Source organism: Desmodus rotundus, chromosome X (assembly GCF_022682495.2).
Source record: "Desmodus rotundus isolate HL8 chromosome X, HLdesRot8A.1, whole genome shotgun sequence".
In the NCBI taxonomy this organism is placed as follows: Eukaryota; Metazoa; Chordata; class Mammalia; order Chiroptera; family Phyllostomidae; genus Desmodus; species Desmodus rotundus.
The window spans coordinates 9,607,539-9,631,025 of NC_071400.1; the positions used below are offsets into that span (position 1 = coordinate 9,607,539).

At 40.6% G+C, this 23,487-nt stretch overlaps 1 pseudogene; it reads left to right on the top strand.

Annotated features, from left to right (window-relative positions):
- Positions 1-21,279: 21,279 nt before the first annotated feature.
- LOC112300012 (ribosomal L1 domain-containing protein 1-like) lies at positions 21,280-22,924 on the top strand (annotated as a pseudogene).
- The last annotated feature ends 563 nt before the right edge of the window (positions 22,925-23,487 follow it).

Below are 23,487 nucleotides of genomic sequence, written 5' to 3' on the forward strand. Positions count from 1 at the left end.
CTATAACCATGTTGTGCAAACAGAAAAGATAGCTTTGGGTTCTTCTTTAACCACTTATCTTCCTTATTCTGTTGAATCTTTGCTAAACTCTCACTGTCCTCAGCATTACTACTGTTTTCTGTGCCTAATATTACTTTAGCTAGGTGTGACACTCTTTTTTAAAAAAGATTTTTTTTTTTATTTTTAGTGACTGGGGAAGGGAGGGAAAAAGAAAAGGAGAGAAACATCCATGTGTGAAGGATACATCGATTGGCTGCTTCTCACCTCCAACTGGGGACCCGGCCTGCAACCCAGGCATGTGCTCTGACTGGGAATTGAACGTGTGACCATTCACAAGCTGGCACTCAATCCACTGAGCCACACCAGGCAGTGTGACACTCTTAAACCAGCAGCTTTACTACCTTCTTTATAGGATGTAGACATCCATGATAGCATTTTACTTACTGACAAACTTCTTGCCCCTTATCTCAAAGACAAGGAAGGACATTACTGAGCTGGATATGCAGTAACTACCATGGTGGATGTAATTGAAAGTTTTTACCTGAAATAAGATCCGCACAGCAGGACAAATTAATTGCTCTAACTCAAGCTTGTCAATTGGCCAAAGATCAAATAGCCAATATTTACACTAATAGTTGCTATACCTTTGGTGTAACTCATGACTTTGGAATGTTATGAAAGTACCAAGGCTTCTTAACTTTCTTAATGCAGTTTATAAAGAATGCAGAACTGGGTGAAGAATTATTAGATGCCATACAACAACTGAGACAATTGAAAATTATCAAAATTCCAGGACATTCTACAGCTACCACTATGGAAGCAAAAAGAAGTCAAATAGCACTAAGGAGTCAAATTATCCAGACCCGAGAATATTCTTTGCTCCCTGCTAAATCAATAAAAGACTCTCTAAGACTTTGAAGATGGCAGCAAGGTAGGTGGGAGCTGAACCCACTTGCTCTTGCACCCAACTGAGACACCTGGCCAATCTTCTCAAGAACAGAGTGAACAGCCAACAGAATCCCAGATTATATGAAGTTTGGAAGCCAAAGATTGTAGAGGATGTTTAAAAATGGATGGTAAGGAGATTTTGTAGGCCAAAGGGAAGGTCCCCAGGGCTGCTGCAGGAGCTTTGGAGAAGAGCCAGGTCAGCATTGTAACTTTGCAGCTCCCTCCCCTCCCAGAGCAGGTAAGCCAGTCTGGAGCCAGGAGAGACCTGGATGCTATAAGTTGCTGGGAGAATAAGGATACAGAGGGGACTATGGACACCAGCTGGGACAGTACCTGAGAAATTGGGGAGCCCGGTGACACCTGGAGATGGGAGAAGAGTTGGGCTGTGACTGACCATGACCCAGGTAGGCTTAGGAATGGTCAGAATTGGGCTGTTTGAAAAGCCGGGAGCTTGTTAGGAACGGCCGCCTGCAACCAAGGAGAATTTGCTTAAAAAAATAAAGGCTCTCAGCTGCTGTGCAAGTACCCCTCAGGAGCAGCAGATGGGCCAATGAAGAGGGAGGAGGAGGGGCACGATTTGCTCCAAATCAGGGCGACTGAGGGACTGATCAAAGTGGGGCAGCAGGGGCTCCGAGGGGTAGCAGTCCCCAGAGAGAGTTAATTCAATAGGGGAACTAATCTTCCTTGAAGGGACTTAGGCCAGCAAAGAGGGAGGAGTGAAAGTTGGTCCCACTCCGTGTCCTCATAGACTAATCAAAGGGTGGCACAAAAGATGGATTAAAGTTGCTGGCCTCATGCATACAGACGGTGAGGGCCGCACAGCACTCTGAGGACTTGGGCTGGAGGCTGGGCACCTGTGAATATTGTAGCCCAGACCGAGCCCTCATCATTGCAGAACCTCAGGAAAGCAAAAACAAAAACAAAAACAAAAATAAAACAAAACCGGAGCCCAGCTCCCCTCTGCCTGCAGCATCCAGGAAGACCCGCAGAGCCCACTTGGTGACCCGCAGAGCCCACTTGGTGGGTTTAAAGTGAGCAAGAGGCTTTTTGTCCCCCAAGTGTGAGACAATAAGACCTGGAGCTGTGAAAGGACCAAAGACAGATCCAGAGAGAGATCAGAGGGCTAATGCCAACAACTGAGACAAAACTCACTTTGCTATCCTACAGAATTTCCACTTCATTTTTTATTTTTTAACTATATTTATTGATTATGCTATTACAGTTGTCCCATTTCCCCCCTTCACTCCACTCCATCCTGCCCACCTGCTCCCTCCCACATTCCCCACCTATAGTTCATGTCCATGGGTCATACATATAAGTTCTTTGGCTTCTACATTTCCTATACTATTCTTACCCTCCCCCTGTCTATTTTCTACCTACCATTTATGCTACTTACTCCCTGTACCTTCCCTCCCTCTCTCCCCCTCCCACTCCCCTGTTCATAACCCTCCATGTGATCTCCATTGCTGTGGTTCTGTTCCTGTTCTAGTTGTTTGCTTAGTTTTCTTTTGTTTTGGTTTTAGGTGTGGTTGTTAATAACTGTCAGTTTGCTGTCATTTTTACTGTTCCTATTTTTGATCTTCTTTTTCTTAGGTAAGTCCCTTTAACATTTCATATAATAAGGGCTTGGTGATAATGAACTCCTTTAACTTCGCCTTCTCTGAGAAGCACTTTATTTGCCCTTCCATTCTAAATGAAAGCTTTGCTGGATACAGTAATCTTGGAAGTAGGTCCTTGCCTTTCATGACTTGGAATACTTCTTGCCAGCCCCTTCTTGCCTGTAGGGTCTCTTTTGAGAAATCAGCTGAGAGTCTTATGGGAAGTCCTTTGTAGGTAACTGTGTCCTTTTCTCTTGCTGCTTCTAAGATTCTCTCCTTCTGTGTATTCTTGAGTAATGTAATTATGATGTGCCTTGGTGTGTTTCTCCTTGGGTCCAGCTTTTGGGACTCTCTGAGCTTCCTGGACTTCCTGGAAGTCTATTTCCTTTGCCAGATCGGGGAAGTTCTCCTTCATTATTTATTCAAGTAATTTTTCCATTTCTTGTTCTTCTTCTCTTTCTGACACCCCTATGAATCAGATATTGGAATGTTTAAAGTTCTCCCAGAGGTTCCTAAGCCTCTTCTCACTTTTTTGAATTCTTGTTTCTTCATTTTATTTTGGTTGAATGCTTATTTTTTCCTTCTGCTCCAAACCGTGGATTTGAGTCCTGGTTTCCTTCCCATCACGGTTGGTTCCCTGTACATTTTCCTTTAGTACACTTTGCATAGCCTTAACTTTTTCCTCTCTTTTGCAACCATACTCAACCATTTCTGTGAGCATCCTGATTACCAGTGTTTTGAACTGTGCATCTGATCAGTTTGCTATCGCTTCATTGCTTAGTTGTATTTTTTCTGGAGCTTTGATCTGTTCTTTCATTTCGGCCATTTGCCTTGTCTCAGTGAGCCTGTTATGCAGTAAGGGGCAGAGCCTTAGGTATTCATCAGGGTGGGGCTACCCACGTGCTGTGTTGTGGTGCTGTATGTGGGGGAGTGGTCCAAGAAGGAACAATGCTGCTTCCTTGGCTCTCGGCCCACTTTCAGTCACTTCCCTTGCTACCCACAAGCAAATTGGACCCTTCTGGTGTTTATTTCTGGGTGGGTGGGTTTGTGTACATACTAGGACTCTTGGGTCTCACCAACGAACTCTCCTGTGAGGCTGGGAGTTTCTCTTGCCACTACAACCCCAACAGGTTTTTTCAGTCAGAGGTTTAGAGGCTGTATTTCCCTGTGCTGGAACCCTGGGTTGCATGGTCTGTCTCGCTCCCCAGTTGTTCCTCCCACTTTATCTGCACACATATGTGGGACCACCTGGTCTGCCAGCTGCTGCCTCGCCCACTCAGGTCCTCTAGCTACCACGTTGCTGTGCATCCACTCCACCCCAGGTGCCCGTCTCTGCCCCTCCTACTGGTCTGGGTGAATATTTCTTCTTTAACTCCTTGGTTGTTAGACTTCCATACAGTTTGATTTTCTGGCAGTTCTGGTTATTTTTTGTTTTTAAATTTGTTGTTGTCCTTCTTTGGGTTGTGCAAGAGGCATAGTGTATCTACGTATACCTTCATCTTGACCAGAAGTCCCCTCTTTCATTTTTGATATTAGTAATTCATGTCCTCTCTCTTATCTCTTTTTTTTTCTTAGCTTGGGTAGTAGCTTATCAATGTAGTTTTATCATTTAAAAGAACTAGTTTTTGGTTTCAATGATTTTTTTCTATTGATTTCCTGTTTCCAATTTCATTGATTCTTGTTCTAATTCTTATCATTTCTGCTATTCTGCTTACTTTGTATTTAATTTGCTCTTCTTTTCCTAGTTTCCCAAGATAAAAACTTAGGTTATTAGTCCATTAATTGGTTTCCAAAATACACATTTAATACTATAAATTGACCTCTGAGCATTGCTTTCACTCATTCCACAAATTTTGGTAAGTAGTATTTTCATTTTCAATTTGTTCAAAATACTTTCCAATATCTCTTCAGATTTCTTCTTTGATCCATGTGTTATTTTGAAGTGTGCTTAATCTTTGTATATTTTGAGATTTTGCAGTTATGTTTCTGTTATTGATATCTACTTTAATTCCATTGTGGTCTGAGAGCAGACATTGTACGTTTTCTACTCTTTTAAATTTATTTAGGTATGTTGTATAGACCTATCTCAGTGGCTTTTCTATGTAAGCTGGAGAATAATATGTATTCTTTTCTTGTAAGATGAAGTAGCCTATAGATGCTAATTATACCACATTTACCAATGATGTTGTTGAGTTCAGCTATGTCCTTCCTGAATTTTTGCCTGCTATATCTGTTGATTTCTGATAGAGAAGTGTTGAAGTCTCCAACTATGATAGTGGATTCATCTATTTTTCTTTACAATTCTATTTTTTCCCTGCATAATTTTATGTTGTTGTTAGGCTCATACATGCTAAGAATTGATATGTCTTCCTAGAGAACTGACCCTCTATCATGATATAACACTCTTCTCTATCCCTGATAAGTTTCCTTGTTTTAAAGTAGTCTCTCTGAGGGCCCAGAGATATATGAAAAGATGCTCAGCATCACTAGCCATCAGAGACATGCAAATTAAAACCACAGTGAGGTACCATCTCACACCAGTCAGAGTGTCCAACATAAACAAATCAACAAACAAATGTTGGAGAGGATGCGGAGAAAAGGGAACCCTAGTGCGCTGTTGGTGGGAATGCAGACTGGTGCGGCCACTGTAGAAAACAGTATGGAATTTTCTCAGAAAACTAAAATTGGAACTGCCCTTTGACCCAGCAATTCCGCTGCTGGGATTATACCCTAAGAACCCTGAAACACCCATCCAAAATAACCTATGCACCCCAATGTTCATAGCAGCACAATTTACAATAGCCAAGTACTGGAAGCAACCTAAGTGCCCATCAGCAAACGAGTGGATCCAAAAACTATGGTATATTTACACAGTGGAATTCTACACAGCAGAGAGAAAGAAGGAGCTTATACCCTTTGCAATGGCATGGATGGAACTGGAGAGCATTATGCTAAGTGAAATAAGCCAGGCGGTGAGGGACAAATACCATATGATCTCACCTTTAACTGGAACATAATCAACAAAAGAAAAAAGCAAACAAAATATAACCAGAGACATTGAAATTAAGCACATTGTAACAATAGCCACAGGGGAGTGGGGAGGGGATAATAGGGAGAGGGGCCTATAGGAGCTACTATAAGGACACAAGGACAAAATCAAGGGGGAGGGTAGAGGTGGGGGAGGGAGGTGGGACTGGCTGGGGTGGGGTGGAGGGAAGGGGAGAAAATGCAGACAATTGTAACTGAATAAAATTAAATAAATTAGAGAGCCAAGATGGCGGCGTAGGTAGACACACTGTGCCTCCTTGCACAACCAGAACTGACAGAAAATCGAACGGCAAGGAAGTCCGACAGCAAGGAAATAAAAAATAAACATTCATCCAGACCAGTAGGAGGGGCGGAGACCGGCAGCCAGGGCGGAGAGGACTGGCATTGCAGTGGCGGGACCCAGACTGGCAGAGTGTGGGACGAATGGGCAGGCAGTCTGACCACTGGCAGACCCCGCGGCCCCACATTCGCGCACAGATAAACCCGACAAACGGCGGGGAGCGAAGCAGACCACGCAACCCAGGGCTCCATTGCAGGGAAATAAAGCCTCAAACCTCTGATTGAAAACGCCCGTGGGGGTTGGGGCTGCGGCGGGGGAGACTCCCAGCCTCGCGGGGGAGGTCGTTGGAGGGACCCACAGGGGCCTGGGGCGTGCGCGGGCCCGCCCACTCGGGAGCCAGCGCAGGGGCCCAGTTTGATTGTGGGTAGCGGAGTGAAAGATTGAGGTCTGGTGGAGAGTGGAGCGGGCGCCATTGCTCCCTCTCGGCCCCTCCCCTATCTACAGCATCACAGCGCAGCGACCAGCGTTACCCCACCCCGGGGAACATCTAAGGCTCCACGCCTTAAAGTAACAGAAGCGCCAAGACAAAAAAAAAAAAAAAAAAAAGGCCCAAATGACAGAACACTTCAAAACTCCAGAAAAAATACAACTAAGCGACGAAGAGATAGCCAACCTATCAGATGCACAGTTCAAAACACTGGTTATCAAGACGCTCACAAAATTGGTTGAATCTGTTCGAAAACCAGATAAAAAATGAAGCCTATGCTAAGAGAAACAAAGGAAATTGTACAGGGAATCAATAGTGATGCGAAGGAAACTGGGACTCAAATCAACGGTGTGGACCAGAAGGAAGAAAGAAACATCCAACCAGAAAAGAATGAAGAAGCAAGAATTCGGAAAAATGAGGAGAGGCTTAGGAACCTCCAGGACATTGTGAAACGTTCCAACATCAGAATTCTAGGGGTGCCAGAAGGAGAAGAGGAAGAACAAAAACTTGAAAACTTATCTGAACAAATAATGAAGGAGAACTTCCCTCATCTGGCAAAGGAAATAGACTTTTGGGAAGTCCAGGAAGCTCAGAGAGTCCCAAAGAAGCTAGACCCAAGGAGGAACACACCAAGGCACATCATAATTACATTGCCTAAGATTAAACAGGAGAGAATCTTAGAAGCAGCAAGAGAAAAGGAGACAGTTACCTACAAAGGACTTCCCATAAGACTGTCAGCTGATTTCCAAAGAGACCTTACAGGCAAGAAGGGGCTGGCAAGAAGTATTCCAAGTCATGAAAGGCAAGGACCTACATCCAAGATTACTGTATCCAGCAAAGCTTTCATTTAGAATGGAAGGGCAAATAAAGTGCTTCTCAGATAAGGTCAAGTTAAAGAAGTTCATCATCCCCAAGCCATTATATGAAATGTTAAAGGGACTTAACTAAGAAAAAGAAGATCAAAAATAGGAACAGTAAAAATGACAGCAAACTCACAGGTATTAACAACCACACCTAAAACAAAAACAAGAGCAAACTAGGCAAACAACTAGAACAGGAACAGAACCATAGAGATGGAGATCACATGGAGGGTTGTCAATAGGGGAGTGGGAGGGGGAAAGGGGGGGAAAGGTACAGAGAATAAGTAGCATAGATGATAGGTAGAAAATAGACAGTGGGAGGGTAAGAATAGTGTAGGAAATGTAGAAGCCAAAGAACTTATAAGTATGACCCATGGACATGAACTATAGGGGGGGAATGTGGGAGGGAGGGGGTGGGCAGGATGGAGTGGAGTGAGGGGGCAGGAAATGGGACAACTGTAATAGCATAATCAATAAATATATTTTAAAAAATAAATTAATTATATTAAAAATAAATAAAAATAAAAAATGAAGTACTCTCTCCGATATTAATATAGCTACACCTGTCTTCTCTGGATTGGTGTTAGAATAGTGTGCTTTTCTCCATGTACTTGGGTCTTGTTTTTTCATTCACTCTGACAATCTGTATTATTTAATGCATTTAGGTCATTGACATTCAATCAATGACATAATTAAATTAATATTTAACATACTTGTTACTGTTTTCTGTTTGTTACACTTTTCTTTGTTCTTATTTTTGTATTGCACTATTTTACTGTCTTTTTATTTTAATTGAGCATTTTACATGACTCTACAGTCTTTACTTTTATAGATTATTGGTTACAATTCTACCCTTTTTTACATTCCTCTTTGCACTATTTCTCAGTCCCTCCATCATTGTTACTGTTATCTACTTTTACCCTTCCTCATCTAACAAAAAGATAAAAATCATTCTCTGGGTTGTGATAAGGATTAAAGGAAATACCTGTATAAGGTTCTTAGCTTGTTTCCAGCACAGAGTAAGAGTAAAATATAAATGTGAGATAATGTCCTCACACCTCTGGAAATATCTGTGTCCTAACAAAGGAGCCAATTTCAAAATAAATCAATCTAAGGACTAACAATTTGTTTAATCAGTAAAATTTTTTAAAAAGGAAGATGTTGGTGGAGTTTGGGGTTGGACTCCAAGAACTTCAGATAAAGAAAATAAGGGTGGAATGGACTCCCAGGCTGCAGAATGAGGAACTAAGGGGGAAGATTCCAGGAGAGGGCTAGCATCCAGAATCCAGTAGAGTGCTTAACAGATGCTTTGATTCAAGGAACTGGGATAAAAGGTAGAGACTAAGAAGAGGATAAGGTTGAACAGGGGTTACTGACAGGATAGATGGTGTGGATGGAGCCAGGAGAGGCTGATGAGTGTGGGGTGGGAGAAGGAGGGGACAGCATGAAGCAAAGTCACATGCTTCCATTCAGTTTGAGCACAGAAGACCCTTCCCATTGATTCCTGGTGTCCTCGAAGCAATGGAGGAAGGCAATGGGAAGAACTCATTAACTGAGGTTCAGGCTCAGAAGGACTCACCACTGGGGAGCCCGGGAAAAGGAAGAAACACCTTCACCCAGCCCAATGTGGACCCTGCCCTAAGGGAGTCAGCTGGTATACACTAACATGGAGAAAAAAAAGCCACAACAGAAAAGGAAGCCATTCCGACAGCATTTCTTTTTTTTTCTTTTGTGTGTGTGTGGGGGGGGGGTGAGTGTTATAAATATTTATCATTGTTCTTTTTTCCCTTTTATTGTTGTGCAATTACAGTTGTCCTCATCTCCCCCATTACCCTTCCCTGCCCTACCCACCCTCACCTCCCACATTCAATCCTCCCTCTCCCCACTGTCTTAGTCCATGGGTTTTTTATACATGTTCCTTGATGACCGTTCCCCTTCTTTGCCCAATTATTTCCCTCCCCCCACCCCTCTGGTTACTGTCAGTTTGTTCTTTATTTCCATGTTTATATTTTGCTAGGTTGTTTTGTTGATTAGGTTCTACTAATTGGTGAGATCATATGGTATTTGCCTTTCACTGCTTGGCTTATTTCACTGACCATAATGCTCTCCAGTTCCATCCATGCTGTCATGAAGGGTAGGAATTCCTTCATTCTTTCTGCTATGTAGTATTCCATTGTGTAAATGTACCACAGTTTTTTGATCCACTCATTTACTGAAGGGCACTTAGGTTGTTTCTAGCACTTGGCTATTGTAAATTGAGCTGCTATGAACATTGGGGTGTATAGGATCTTCTGAATTGGTGTTTCAGGATACTCAGGGTCTCCAAAATATATAAAGAACTCACACAACTCCACACCAGGAAGACAAACAATCCAATTAAAAAATGGGCAAAGGACCTGAACAGACACTTCACCTAGGAGGACATACAGAGGGAGCAGAGATATATGAAAGGATGCTCAGCATCACTAGCCATCAGAAAGATGCAAATTAAAACCACAAAGAGATACCACTTCACACCACTCAGAGTGGCCATCATAAACAAATCAACAAACAACAAGTGATGGTGAGGTTATGGAGAAAAGGGAACCCTAGACCCTAGTACACTGTTGGTGGGAAGGAAGACTGGTACAGCCAGTGTGGAAAACAGTATGGAATTTTGTCAGAAAACTAAAAGTGGAACTGCCTTTTGACCCAGCAATTCCACTGCTTGGATTATATCTTATCATTGTTCTTAATACTACATGAACATTTTATATTTCACAAACTATATTTCAAAAGAAAACAAAATGATCATTAACTGTTTTAAAGTAATTGCAAATTGCTTAAAGTTTGACTATAAAGTATATTAAAGAAAGAGATGCTGTAGCCTTGGCCAGGTGGTCAGTTGGTTGGAGCATCATCCAGTACACAAGAAAGCTGTGGGTTCAATTCCTGATCAGGGCACATACCTGGGTTGTAGGTTCCAACCCTGGTTGGGGCATGTATGGGAGGTAACCAATCCACATTTCTCTCACTTCTACCTATCTATCCCCGCCCCTACCCTTTCCTCTCTCTAAAATCAATGGGAGAAAAACATGTCTTCAGGTGAGGATTTTAAAAATTTAAAGAAATGCTGTAAGAATTCAACATATAACCCTGACCGGTGTGGCTCAGTTGGTTGGGTGTTGTCCCACAAAGCAAAAGGTCACTGGTTTGATTCTTGGTTGGGATACATGCCTGGGATACAGGTTCGGTCCTGATTGGGACACATACAGGAAGCAACCAATCCATGTTTCTCTCTCACATCGATGTTTGTCTCCCTCTGTGTCTCCCTCCCTTCCTCTCTCTCTAAACATAAATAAATTAAATCTTCTTAAGAATTCAACATAAAATATTAGGGATATACACTGAAGAAAACAGCAAAAAACCCCACCAAATTTCAGAAATAACTAGAGCAACTGCTAAGGATTACCAAAACAAAGTCACTTTTGTTTTGGAGGGTTTTTTTGTTCCCATTCTCTCAGTGCCCTCCCCTTGGGAAACATTAGCTTATTCCCTATATCTGTGGGTCTCTTTATTTTATTGTGTTTATTCATTTATTTTGGGTTTTTTCAGATTCTACATATAGGTAAAATCATACTGTATTTGACTTTCTCTGTTTAACTTATTTCGCTTAGCACAATATCCTCTAGATCCATCCATGTTGTTGCAAATGGCAAGATTTCATTCTTTATTATTGCTGAATAATATCCCCTCATTTACATATAGCACTTATTCTGTATACATTCATCTACTTGTGGACATCTAGGTTGCTTCCATATCTTGGCTACTACTAGTAGTGCTGCAATAAACAGATGAATATATTGTTTCAAATTTGTGTTTTTGTTTTCTTCAGATAAACACACCAAAATGGAAGTACATGAATCAAGTGGCAGCTCCATTTTTAAATTTTTGAAAAACATCTATTCTGTTTTCTACAGTGGCTGCACTGATACATAATGCCACCAACAGTATATGACAGTTTCCTTTTCTCTGCATCCTCACTTGCACTTCTTATTTCTTGATTTATTGATGATAGCCATTCTGACAGGTGTGAAGTAATGTCTCACTGTGGTCAAACTAAAATTGGAATGGATTACTAAATCAACCACATTATTTTTATGCATGTATATATGCAAGTGGACTCTCACCAAATCTTTAACCATGGCCAATTTTAGGTCTTTTATCATTTATAGACAATTATCGTTTTACTCTTATGTTTTTACAAAAAAATGTTCTGTAAAGATGTTTTATATTCAGAGAAACGTGATGATCATCAAAGACCTATAGGATGTTATATTAACAGTTAAACTCAATAAAAAAGGACTCCTCTATATAAGGGCCATCGCTGCTCTAGCCATATTATACAAACAAATAAAACAAATAATTATGGCCTCTCCTTTCACCATTTATGGTCCTCATTCTGTTCAACCTTACTGAACACTTATCACACTCAGCACATCTCTGCCAACCAACTGGCTTTTTATGAAGTACTCTTGCTTTCTGCACCTAATATTACTTTAGTTTAATGAAACAGTCTTAACCTAACAATTTTGCTACAATCTTTACAAAATGAGGAAACTCAAGATTGCATTTTACTTTCTGGTCACCTTCTTGCTCCTAGGGATGATTTACAGGAATGTCCTAGTGACAATGCTGACCTAAGTTGACTTACAGATGGATTTTATCTCAAAAATGAACTGGGCATTAGCAAGCTGGATCTACCCTGGTGGATGTAATTAAAAGTTCTTATTTTCCAGAAATAAGATCTGCCCACTAAGGTGAATTAATTACTCTAACTTAAGCTTGCCAGTTGGCTAAAGATCAAATGGGCAAATTTTATTTTTACAGTCTCTCTACCTTTGGTATAGCTCATGACTTGGAATGTTATGGAAACAATGAGGCTTCTTAACTTCCTCTAGGCAGTCTATAAAGAATGGAAAACAGGCTACAGAGTTATTAAATTCTATGCAGCAAGCAAGACAACTGGTAATTATCAAAATCCCAAGACATTCTAAAGCCACATCATGGAAAGTTCCTCTGGAGGAAAAAAGTAGTCTTTCTCATGTGGTAGCAAACTCCTGTGGCACATGCCAGCACCTGGAGTAACTGCCTCCCAAGGGAAAAATGCTTTCTTGCTACTGGCTTTTCTCTAAAGGGAGCTGCCAGAATTTCTGGATGTTCTAGTTTGTCCTGGTATGTTTCTCTATTTTTAGTTTCTTTTTCAGTCAGCAGAAGCAGCAAAGAAGAAAGAGAAGAAAGCCGAGAACAAGGATGAAGGGAAGGGGAATCTGGACAATGGGGTTCAGAGGTTAAAGGACACAGTGGTACAGTTGGCGTGGTCTGTCGTTGGTAGTGAGTAGCTTTAGAAACCTTCTTAAATTCAGAGACCATCTGTAAAATTTTCTTACTAACTTCCTGGAGGGAAGAGATTTTAATTTCAAAATGAAGGAAGTTTCCCATTCATTCTGTCTCATTTCAGAACCGGCTTTTCCAATTGAGCACACAGAAAAATCTTCTTAGGTATATCAAATGCTCCTCATTTCTGTAAATATGATCATGTGAAATCTACATATGAATTGTGCGTGAATCCCATAGAAGTAGTAATAGGTGGTGTCCACCTTGGAAGCACAATTTCCCATTGTAAATTTAGTTTCCTTTAGAAATCTGTATAGTCTGAACAAATTTCTACAGATGTTATGTTGTGGATCGCAGTGTCAGTTTCTCATAAAGATTTTTTTATGAGAGTTCAGTCTCTCATAAAGATTTTTTTTGTTGTTCAGACTCTCAGAAAGCAATACCAATTGAAATCCTGAAACCACCCTTTCTTCTTTGCCCTTATCTTTTAGCGCCACCTTGAGGATTTTCTAAGAACAGCTTAAAGTCAGGACCTGCAACCAAAGAGCCAGCAAATCCAAGACTGCAAAAGAGAAATCACACAAGGTCGCCCAATGTGAAATAGAGAGCCAGTGGGGCACAATGGGTCCCTGCTGGTACTTAGCACTAGATCTTGGTTTACAGGGTAGTCCTGGGTCATTTTCTTTGGAGTCCCTTCACAGTTGCTGAAGTAAATGTTGATGAAAGAAATTCCAAACCTAAAGAAAGGTTTAGGTGTTTATTTGAGCCAAAGGGCTGAGGGTCGTACCTGGAAGCAAAATCTCGAAAGGATTGAGAAAATTTTTTAAGGAATAGAAGTTTTGCAGTTGATTTTGTCTATTAGAATCAAAGTAAAAGATATAAAGAAAAGTACATGAGATCCCTTGGTGGTAGATTAAGGAGGCAGGGGAAAGTAAAGTTGGGAAATCTTTACATTAAATGAAAAGTAAAATGAATAGATACATATTTCTTTTAAATTGGCAGGCACAAGGTAGTTAAAATTTAAAATACTTTATAGAGATATGCATGTAAAACATATAATAATGAGAAATGTTGGGATCATTTGACTCAGTATCCTGGGGATTTATTTCTCGAGGTTTGGAGAAGAGATCATCCAAACATTTTAAGTGTGTTATCCTAAATGCACAAAAACAATGAAAAGGGTATGCTCAAGGTAAAGATTAATGTATCATATATATCTTATGATACAATTTTTCATTATAACCTGATCAGTTAGAAATTTTTTTTATCAAAACAACTCATGTAGTTACTTTCAGTTATTGGGCTTGTCAGGCTTGCCCCTTTTTGTTCACAATGTAATACCAACAGCAACCAGTAAAATAGCTGTACAAAGAGAGGCACTCCAAAACACTATAAATTAATCAAAATGGAGCTCTACAACTATGTTTAAGTAACCCTAATAGGAAAGAGAGAAACAAAAAGCAGACAGAACACATAGAAACCAAAAAAATAAAATAGCTAATTTAAGTGCTAACATATCAAAAACTTTAAGAAATCCAAATTATCAAAATACATCAATTAAAAGACTGGGATTGTCAGAGTCAAATAAAATACATTATGTAACTTTATGCTGTTTAAAATACTGAAATAAAGCAGAGAAATATGAATATATTTCTACTTATATAAATATAATATTTATCTATATTAATATCAGATAAAGTACATTTTAAAACGAAGAAGATTATTAAGTAGAGGGACATTTTATAATAGACAGGCTAATCCACCAAGAATGTATAACAATACTAAATGCATGGTACCAAACAGCAGAACTGCAAAACGTGTGAAGCAAAAACTAATAGAATTGAAAGGTTAAATAGATGAATCCACAATTACAGTAGGTGTCGAAGGACGTAATTGAAAGGATATGTCAATTGACCAGGGAGCTGGACTTGAGCAATCAGAGGCTCCTCACCCCCACTGCAGTCTTTGGAACATATGTTCTGCCCAATGTTCCATCAATGGGAGCTGTTTTCAAAAACACAGCCTTGAGGACTTCCAGTCAAGATGCAGGCATAGGTAAACACAGCTTTCCTCCTTGAATAACCACAGCAAAAATTACAATTAGACTACAAAACAACTATCATCCAGAATTGTCAGAAAATTGAGCTGTACGGAAGTCCAACAAACAAGGAATTAAAGAAGTCACAGTCATTCAGACTGGTAGCAGGGACAGAGATGCAGACTCGGAGCAGGCAGTCCCACATCTACATGTGGTGGATAAAAAATTGAGAGGATATCTTGGGAGCAAGGGATCCCAGCTCCACACCAGACCACCTAGCCCAGGGTTCAAGTTCCAGGAAGTTAAGTCCCTATAACTTCTGACAATAAAAGCCAGTAGGGGTTAGGGCAGTGGAAGAAACTGGGATTCTCAAGTGTCTCTTCTTAAAGGGTCCACACCATCTTAGGTCTTACACAGACTCACTCCCTCTGGGCTCCAGCACTGGAGCAGCAGCTGGAAGGGCACCAGTGACATATGGGGAGAAACTGAAGTGTCTGGCATCAGAGCAAGTGCCAGGGGACATTTTCCTCCCAGACAAAACTTCACAGACCAGGTAGCAGCCATTGTCCCTTTTCTGAGCCCTCCCCTGACACAGAGATACAGAGCAGGTGGCACCACATCTGAGACTCCAACAAACTCGTTCACATTGGTTGTCCCAACCTGGCAATTTCATCAGGCTCCACCCCATCCAACTTACAGGTGCTTTTTACATTAGGCCATGCTACCAAGATAGAGTCAAAGCAGATCTACCTAATACATAGAAACAAACACAGGGAGCCTGCCAAAACGAGGAGACAAAGAAACATGACCCGAATGAAAGAACAAATCAGAACTCCAGAAAAAGAACTACACAAAGTGGAGATAAGGAACTTATCAGATGCAGAGTTCAAAACACTGGTTATTAGGATGCTCAAGGAACTCATTGGTTAAGTCAACAACATAAAAAAGACCCAGGCAGAAATAAAGGTTATACTAAATGAAATAAAGAAAAATTTACAGGGAGTCAACAGTGAAGTGGATGAAGCTGAAAATCAAATCAAGTTTTTGGAACACAAGGAAGAAAAAATTCAATCAGAACAGCAAGAAGAAAAAAGAATGCAAAAAAGGAGGATAGGGTAAGGAGCCTCTGGGACAACTTCAAGCATACCAACATTTGAATCACAGGGGTGCCGGAAGGAGAAGAGAAGGAGCAAGAAACTGAAAACTTACTTGAAAAAATAATGAAAGAAAACTTCCCTAATTTGGTGAAGGAAATGGACATACAACTGCAGGAAGCACAGAGACTCCCAAACAAGTTGGATGCAAAGAAGACCACACCAAGACACATCATAATTAAAATGCCAACAGTTAAAGACAAAGAGAGAATCTTAAGCGTAGCAAGAGAAAAGGAGACAGTTACCTACAAAGGAGTTCCCATAAAAATATCAGCTGATTTCTCAAAAGAAACTTTGCAGGCTAGAAGGGACTGCCAAGAAGTATTCAAAGTCATGAAAAGCAAGGACCTACAACCTAGATTATTCTATCCAGCAAAGCTATCATTTAGAATAGAAGGACAGATAAATTGCTTCCCAGATAAGGTCAGGTTAAAGGAGTTCATCATCACCAAGCCATTATTATATGAGATGTTAAAAGGATTTATTTAAGAAAAAGATCAAAACTGTAAACATTAAAATGGCAATAAATTCACAACTATCAACAATTTAATCTAAAAAACAAACTAAGTGAACAAGCACACAAACAGAATCATAAATGTGGAGATCATTTGAATGGTTACCATCCAGTAGGGAGTGGGAAGGGGAAGAATGAGGAAAAAGGTACAGGGATTAAGAAGTACAAATTGGGCCCTGGCTCAGTGGATTGATTGCCAGCCTACGAAGCAAGGGGTCGCTGGTTCGATTCCCAGTCAGGGCACATACCTGGGTTGTGAGCCAGGTCCCCAGTAGGGGGCACACAAGAAGCAACCACACATTGATGTTTCTCTTCCTCTCTTCCTCCCTTCCCCTCTGTATAAAAAAAATAAATAAAATCTTTTAAAAAAGAAGTACAAATTGGTAGGTACAGAGTAGGCAAGGGGATCTTAAGAACCATACAGGAAATGTAGTAGCCAAGTAACTTACATGCATGACTCACGGACATGAACTAAGGGGGGATTGCCAGAGAGAATGGGGAGTACTAGGTAGAGGGGGACAAAGAGGGTAAAATTGGGACAACTGTAATGGCATAATCAATAAAATATATTTAAAAAACAACACAGCCTTGAGAGAGCAATAGGCTGTTGAGCCCATCTGGATGGTGTAGATGACTGAACTTGAACTCAATTAAGACCTCTATACAAACTTTAACAATTCTAGCAGACATGTATGGAGATCTACTCAACATGCAGCCACCCAAGACTAGCCTCATATGTAATTTTCCCTGTTTGTTAAAACTGCCACAGACCAATCTGAAGTGATCTGCCTCTTGGTGAGCCAGCCAGGACACCTGAGAAACTGGGCTTTGGGAATGAAGCATCTGTGGGGGAAATCCCAAGATGGTCATTGACTTCAATGTGGGAAGGGGTGTCCCATATGTTAGTTGCTTGTCAACTACAATGTAAGTACAAGGATGCCCTCAAAATGCTGGCCAACTTCAGGTACTTGTTTGAGGAACTGCACATAGAGCACTGCAGCCGAGAAGAAAACTGAATGGCTGCTGTATTGGGCTGGCCTCTATTGTGGACAGTTTGGCTGGCCACCAATGTCCAAGTAGAGGCTGAAGCTTGAGTTAGAAAGTTGAGAATAGCTCAGGTTAGAGTACGATCAGTGGTTGTCCACTCCTCTGCTAGCTTTCAGAGCTGACAGAAAAGGTGGGATAATAAATGCAAAGCTAGGAGAGTGTAAACTGCCATAAATTAAGGTCTGAGTGCTGCGACAAAGCATTAGGTGGTAGAATCCATTGGGAAAGTGAGGAGAGTGAAGAGGAAGATGCTGCGGTAATTGACAGTGAATTGGACAAAATGCCCCCTATTGACCCCTAATACAAAGGAGAGCAAAACACAGCAACAACTCCAGCCAGAGGGGTAGCCCCCAATTCAGGAAACATTTACAATGAGAGAATATACTCTTGCTGTGCTTATTGATATAGCTGCCAAGTTCCAGCAAAAGGCCAAGGAGATTATCCAGGCATGGTTAATGAAGTTAAGGGATGGAAAGGGAGTGCAATGGCATTTTTCTGAGTAGGCAGAAGGCAGAGAAAATGAGCATCATCACACACCCTGCCATCTGACAATACCTACATGGCGCTCAGGAGGTTCTATACATTGGATTATTTTAGCCTACAGGGAGGCTTGGCCCAATAAGGGGAAATCTCCCTGGGCCTGTAGAACACTGGAAATCTATAGAGGAGACACAAATTATTAGGGGGTTGAGAATAAAACAAGCTATGTATGTCCGTCTTTGAAGACCCAGATCTGGCTACACTCACTGCAGGAATGAAAACAAAGATACTCCAGTCTACTCCCCAACACCTAGTATGGGACACTGATATCCATATTTTGATCTCAATCATGGGATAAGATGTTTAATGATGTTGGGCAATTCATTGCTGTTCTGAGGAAACTGACAAATCCCAGGAATGGGCAGGGGCTGTGGGAAAGACTCAAGACAGAGAGGGAACCCGGAAAGCCAAGATCTGGAAACAGCCCAGATACCCATCAGGAGATGAGTGGATTAAAAAAAAAAAGCTGTGGTAGCCCAGGCGGGTGTGGGTCAGTTGGTTGGAATATTGTCCCTTAAACTGAAGGGTTGTAAGTTCAATTCCCAGTCAAGGCACATGTCTGGGCTGTGGATTTGGTCCCCAGTAAGATTTCTTTTCTTTTTTTTTTTTTTTTTGTGACCAAGGAATATCCCATTGTATACGTGTACTACCACTTTTTTATCCATTCTCTATTGATGGGCATTTGCGTTGCTTCCATATCTTGACCATAAATAATGCTGCAGATAGGGGTCCAATTTCATTTTTCTGCATATGTTTATATCCAGTTTTCTCAACACAATTTATTGAAGAGATGATTTTTCCCCTTTGAGTATTCTTGGCTCCCTTGTCATATATTAGTTGACTGTGTATGTGAAGGTTTACTCCTGGGCACCTGATTCTGTTCCATTGATTCATGTGTTTATTTATATACCACAATCACAATGTTTTGCTTGCTATAGGTTTGTAGTATAGTTTGAAATCAAGAAGTATGATGCCTCCATATTTGTTCTTTCTCAAGATTGCTTTGTTATTTGTGTTTCCATATACATTTGAAGATTATTTCTTCCATTTCCGTGGAATCTGCCATTGGAATTTTCATAAGGATTGCATTCAATCAACAGATGGCTTTGGTAGTATGGGCATTTTAACAATATTAATTCTTCCAATTCATGGTCACAGTTTATCTTTTCATTTGCTTATGTGTTCTTCAATTTCTTTAATCAAAGTCTTGTAGTTTTCTTATACAAGGGTTTCACTTACTTGGTTCAATTTATTCCTAAATATTTTATTGGGTTTTTATTTCAATTATAGTTGACATTCAATATTATTTTGCATTAGATTTGGGTGTACAGCATAGTGGTTAGACAATCATATACTTTATAAAGTGTTTCCATAATATTTCTACCTGGCACCATATGTAAGTTCTTATAATATTGTTGACTATATTGCCTATGCTGTACTTTACATCCCTATGACTATTTGTTGACTACCAACTTGTAGTTCCTAATCCCTTTACCTTTTTCACCCAGCCCCCAATACTGTCCTCTGGCAACCATCAGTCTGATCTATGTATCTGTGAGTCTGTTTCTGTTTGTTTTGCTCTTTAGATTCCACACATGAGTGAAATCATATGGTATTTGTCTTTCTCTGACTGACTTCACTTGGCATAATACCATTAGGTCCATCCATGTTGTCACAAATGGTAGAATTTCCTTCTTTTCTATGGCTGAGTAGGACTCTGTTGTATATATACACCACCACTATTTTTATCCACTCATCTATTGATGGGCACTTGGGTTGCCTCCATATCTTGGCATTGTAAATAATGCTGCAATGGACATAAAGGTGCATATATTCTATTGAATTAGTGTTTTGAGTTTCTTTGAATATATACCCAAAACTGGAATTGCTGGGTTATGAGGCAGTTCCATTTTTAATTTTTTGAAGAACCTCCATACTGTTTTCCATAATGGTTACACCAACCTGCATTCCCACCAACAGTATACCAGGATTACATTTCCTCCAGTCTTCCCCAAAACTATTAGTTTGTTGATTTATTAACAAAAGACATTCTGACAAGTATCACTATATCTGAGCTGATATCTCATTGTGGTTTTAATTTGCATTTCTCTGACAATTAGTGATGTTGCACATTTTCATACACCTATTGGCCACCTGTATGTGTGCTTTGGAGAAGCAACTATTCAGGTCATTGGTACATTTTTTATTGGTTTGTTTGTTTATTGGTGTTGTGTTGGTTATTAACCCTTTATCAGATGTGTCATTGGCTGATATATTTTCCCATTCAGTAGGCTGTCTTTTAATCTGTTGATGGTTTCCTTTGCTGTGCAAAAATTTTTAAATTTGATGCTGTCCTATTTGTTTACTGTTCCTTCTCTTTCACTTGCTTGAGAAGACACATCAGAAAAAATATATCTAAAAGCAATGCCGGAGAGTATACTTGCCTAGGTTTTCCTCTAGGAGTTTTATGGGTTCAGGTCATACATTTAAGTATTTAATCCATTTGCGTTTATTCTTACATATGGTATAAAAATGTGGTCTAGTTTAATTTCTTTTGCATATATCTGTCCAATTTCCCAACACCACTGTATGTATTTACCTCATTGTATGTTCTTTTTTTTAAGATTTTATTTATTTATTTATTTATTTATTTATTTATTTATTTATTTATTTTACAGAGGGGAAGAGAGGGAGAAAGAGAGGGAGAGAAACATCAATATGTGGTTGCCTCTCGTGTGTCCCCTAACTGGGGACCTAGCCTGCAACCCAGACATGTACCCTGACTGGGAATCCAAATGGCGACTGTTTGGTTCGCAGGCCTGCACTCAATCCACTGAGCCACACCACCTAGGACCCATTACATGTTCTTGTCTCCTTTGTCATAGGTTAATTTGACAATATAGGTGTGGATTTATTTCTAAACAGTCTATTCTTTTCCCTTGATCTGTGTCCATTTTTATGATAACTATAGCTTTGTAGTATAGCTTGATATCAGGTAGCATAATATTGGATTGGCCAAAAAGTTCATCTGTTTTTTTCTGTGAGATGGCTCTAGTGGCACTTAGTTGTCTTTAACTTCATTCAAAACAATTTTGTTGACTTCCAGGCAAGATGGAGGCGTAGGTAGATACACTTTGCCTCCTTGCAGAACCAAAACAAGGACAACAACAAATTTAAAAACAAAAAATGACCAGTACTACCAGAAGATTGAACTGTATGGAAGTCCAACAACCAAGGAATTAAAGAAGAAACATTCATTCAGACAGGTAGGAGGGGCGGAGACAGACAGCCAGGACGGAGAGGACACAGGGCAAGGCTGTGGCTGGAGGACTGGGTGGGCAAGGCGGTGGCTGGCAGACCATGTGGTCCCACATTTGCATGCAGATAAAATGGGAGGTACAACGGGGAGTGAGACAGATCGCACTACCCAGGGTTCCAGTGTGGGTAAAGCAAGCCTCAAAACCTCAGACTGAAAAACCTGTGGAGGCTGTGGCGGTGGGAGAAACTCCTAGTCTCACAGGAGAGTTCATTGGAGAGACTCACAGGGTCCTAGAATGTACACATGCCCACCCACCCAGGAATCAGCACCAGAAGGGCCCAATTTGCTTATGGGTAGTAGGGAAGTGACTGAAAGTTGGCCAAGAGCTGAGCAAGTGGCATTGTTCCCTCCGGGACCCTTCACCCACATACAGCGCCACCACACAGAGATGTGGGTTGTCCTGCCCTAAAGAATACCTAAGGTTACACCCCTTACAATGTAACAGGTGCTCTGAGACAAAAAAATATATGGCTAAAATGAAAGCACAGATCAAAACTCCAAAAACAGAACTACGCGATGAAGAGACAGCCAACCTATCAGATGCAGAGCTCAAAACACTGGTAACCAGGATGCTCACAGAAATGGTTGAACATGGCCACAGAAGAGCTGAAAAAGTGAAGGCTATGCAAAGTGAAATAGAGAAAAATATACAGTGAACCAACAGTGAAGGGAAGGAAACTGGGACTCAAATCAATGCTTTTAGTAAGGCCTCTTCCTTACTGATGCAAGAATCAAGTGGCTCTTACCCTCGAGAGACATTTCTGTAAGAGAAGGTAAGTTCCAGTACCTGTAAACCTTAAAGCCAAGAATGTTTCCAAAGAGATCAATACATCGATAGGTGGAACTGTCTTAAACATCTCTAAAAGTGGTTCTTGCAGCACTCTACAAATTGGTCATACTGGAATGCAGGCTCAACACATCACTGAAAACATTGTTGCTGTCACGAAAATGCTTTCACAGAAATTGCCAGAGAAATGAGAGAGTTTGAAACTCTTGTATGTGAAAAGTGAGAGATCAGTTGCCCTTCCCATCTTTTCTTCATTTGTCAGCAGTTGGGATGAAGCCAAAGGAGTGTGCACTCCTAGTCAGAAGAAAAAAGAAGAAAAGAAAATACAAAAGCAAAGAGAATATAATGAAAAACAAAAGAAGAAAAGAAACAGAAGGCTTATGAAACAAGCTAGAAGGCTACATCAGCCCTAACTACAAAGAAGGCAGCCTCTAAAACTAGTGGTGGTCCAGTAAAGGACCCTGGACCCCAGAATAAAGAGACCCCCAAACCTGGGATGAAAGAGGCCTGCAGAGTAAAAGCCCAAAATAAAGTGCAAGACAAATATAAAGAAGAAATTCCATTACTGGTCCCAATAGGAAAAACTCCCACCAAAGAAAAGAGTAGAAATATAAAAACATGCCACAGGAAAGAAGTATCCAAAAAAAACTCCTGGTTCCAACACATCTTGTGGGAAGAAGAGAAAGTCTAATTTAGCTTTTGGAGACCCCGAAAGCAGCAGAGCCCAAGAGTCCAGATAAAATCCCAGGGAAGAAGCCAAGAATCAAAGAAGAGGTGGAGAAGGAGAGAAACTCTCAGTTGGCCAAAAAAAGACCCAAGACATATGCCCAAAAAGCCAGAGGCCAAGTTCTTCACTACAGCTAATAAATCTGGAAGGAAAGCTCCCCACACCCCCAAACAATGGCCCCCCAAAACCAAAGTGCTCTAGTCAACCTAAAGTCAGTGACTGAACCAGGGGAAAATGTCAGAGCTGCCTGGAAAGCTTTTGAAATATACCCAGGTCCTGTCACAACCTTCTCCAAGAGTGGGGTCTCAACGTGAATGTGTTTAAAACCCCCACAGGTGATTCTGATATATGTTCGTGGTGTAAGAACAATAGTTTGAATCCATGTTTTAAATTACTCTTCTGTGTATTTGCCAATATAGTAGAAAATACAGTGCTTTTATTAAAGCATAACGTTTGCTTCTAAGTAAACTAAAAAAAAGAAGGTATACAAATGGATAACAAGCACATTAAAGGATGCTCAACAGTATTAGCCATTAGGGAAATGCAAAGTAAAACTGTAAGAATAGCTATAATCACAAAGATAGACAAACAAATGTTAGAGGATGTGGAGAAAATAGAACTTTCATACATTGCTGGTGGACATGTAGACTGATTGAGCCCCTTTGGAAACAGTTTGGCAGTTTCTTATATGTAACATAGTCTTACCATGTGACCCAGCAATTCCACTCATAGGTATCTCCCCTAGAGAATTAAAACGTGTGTTC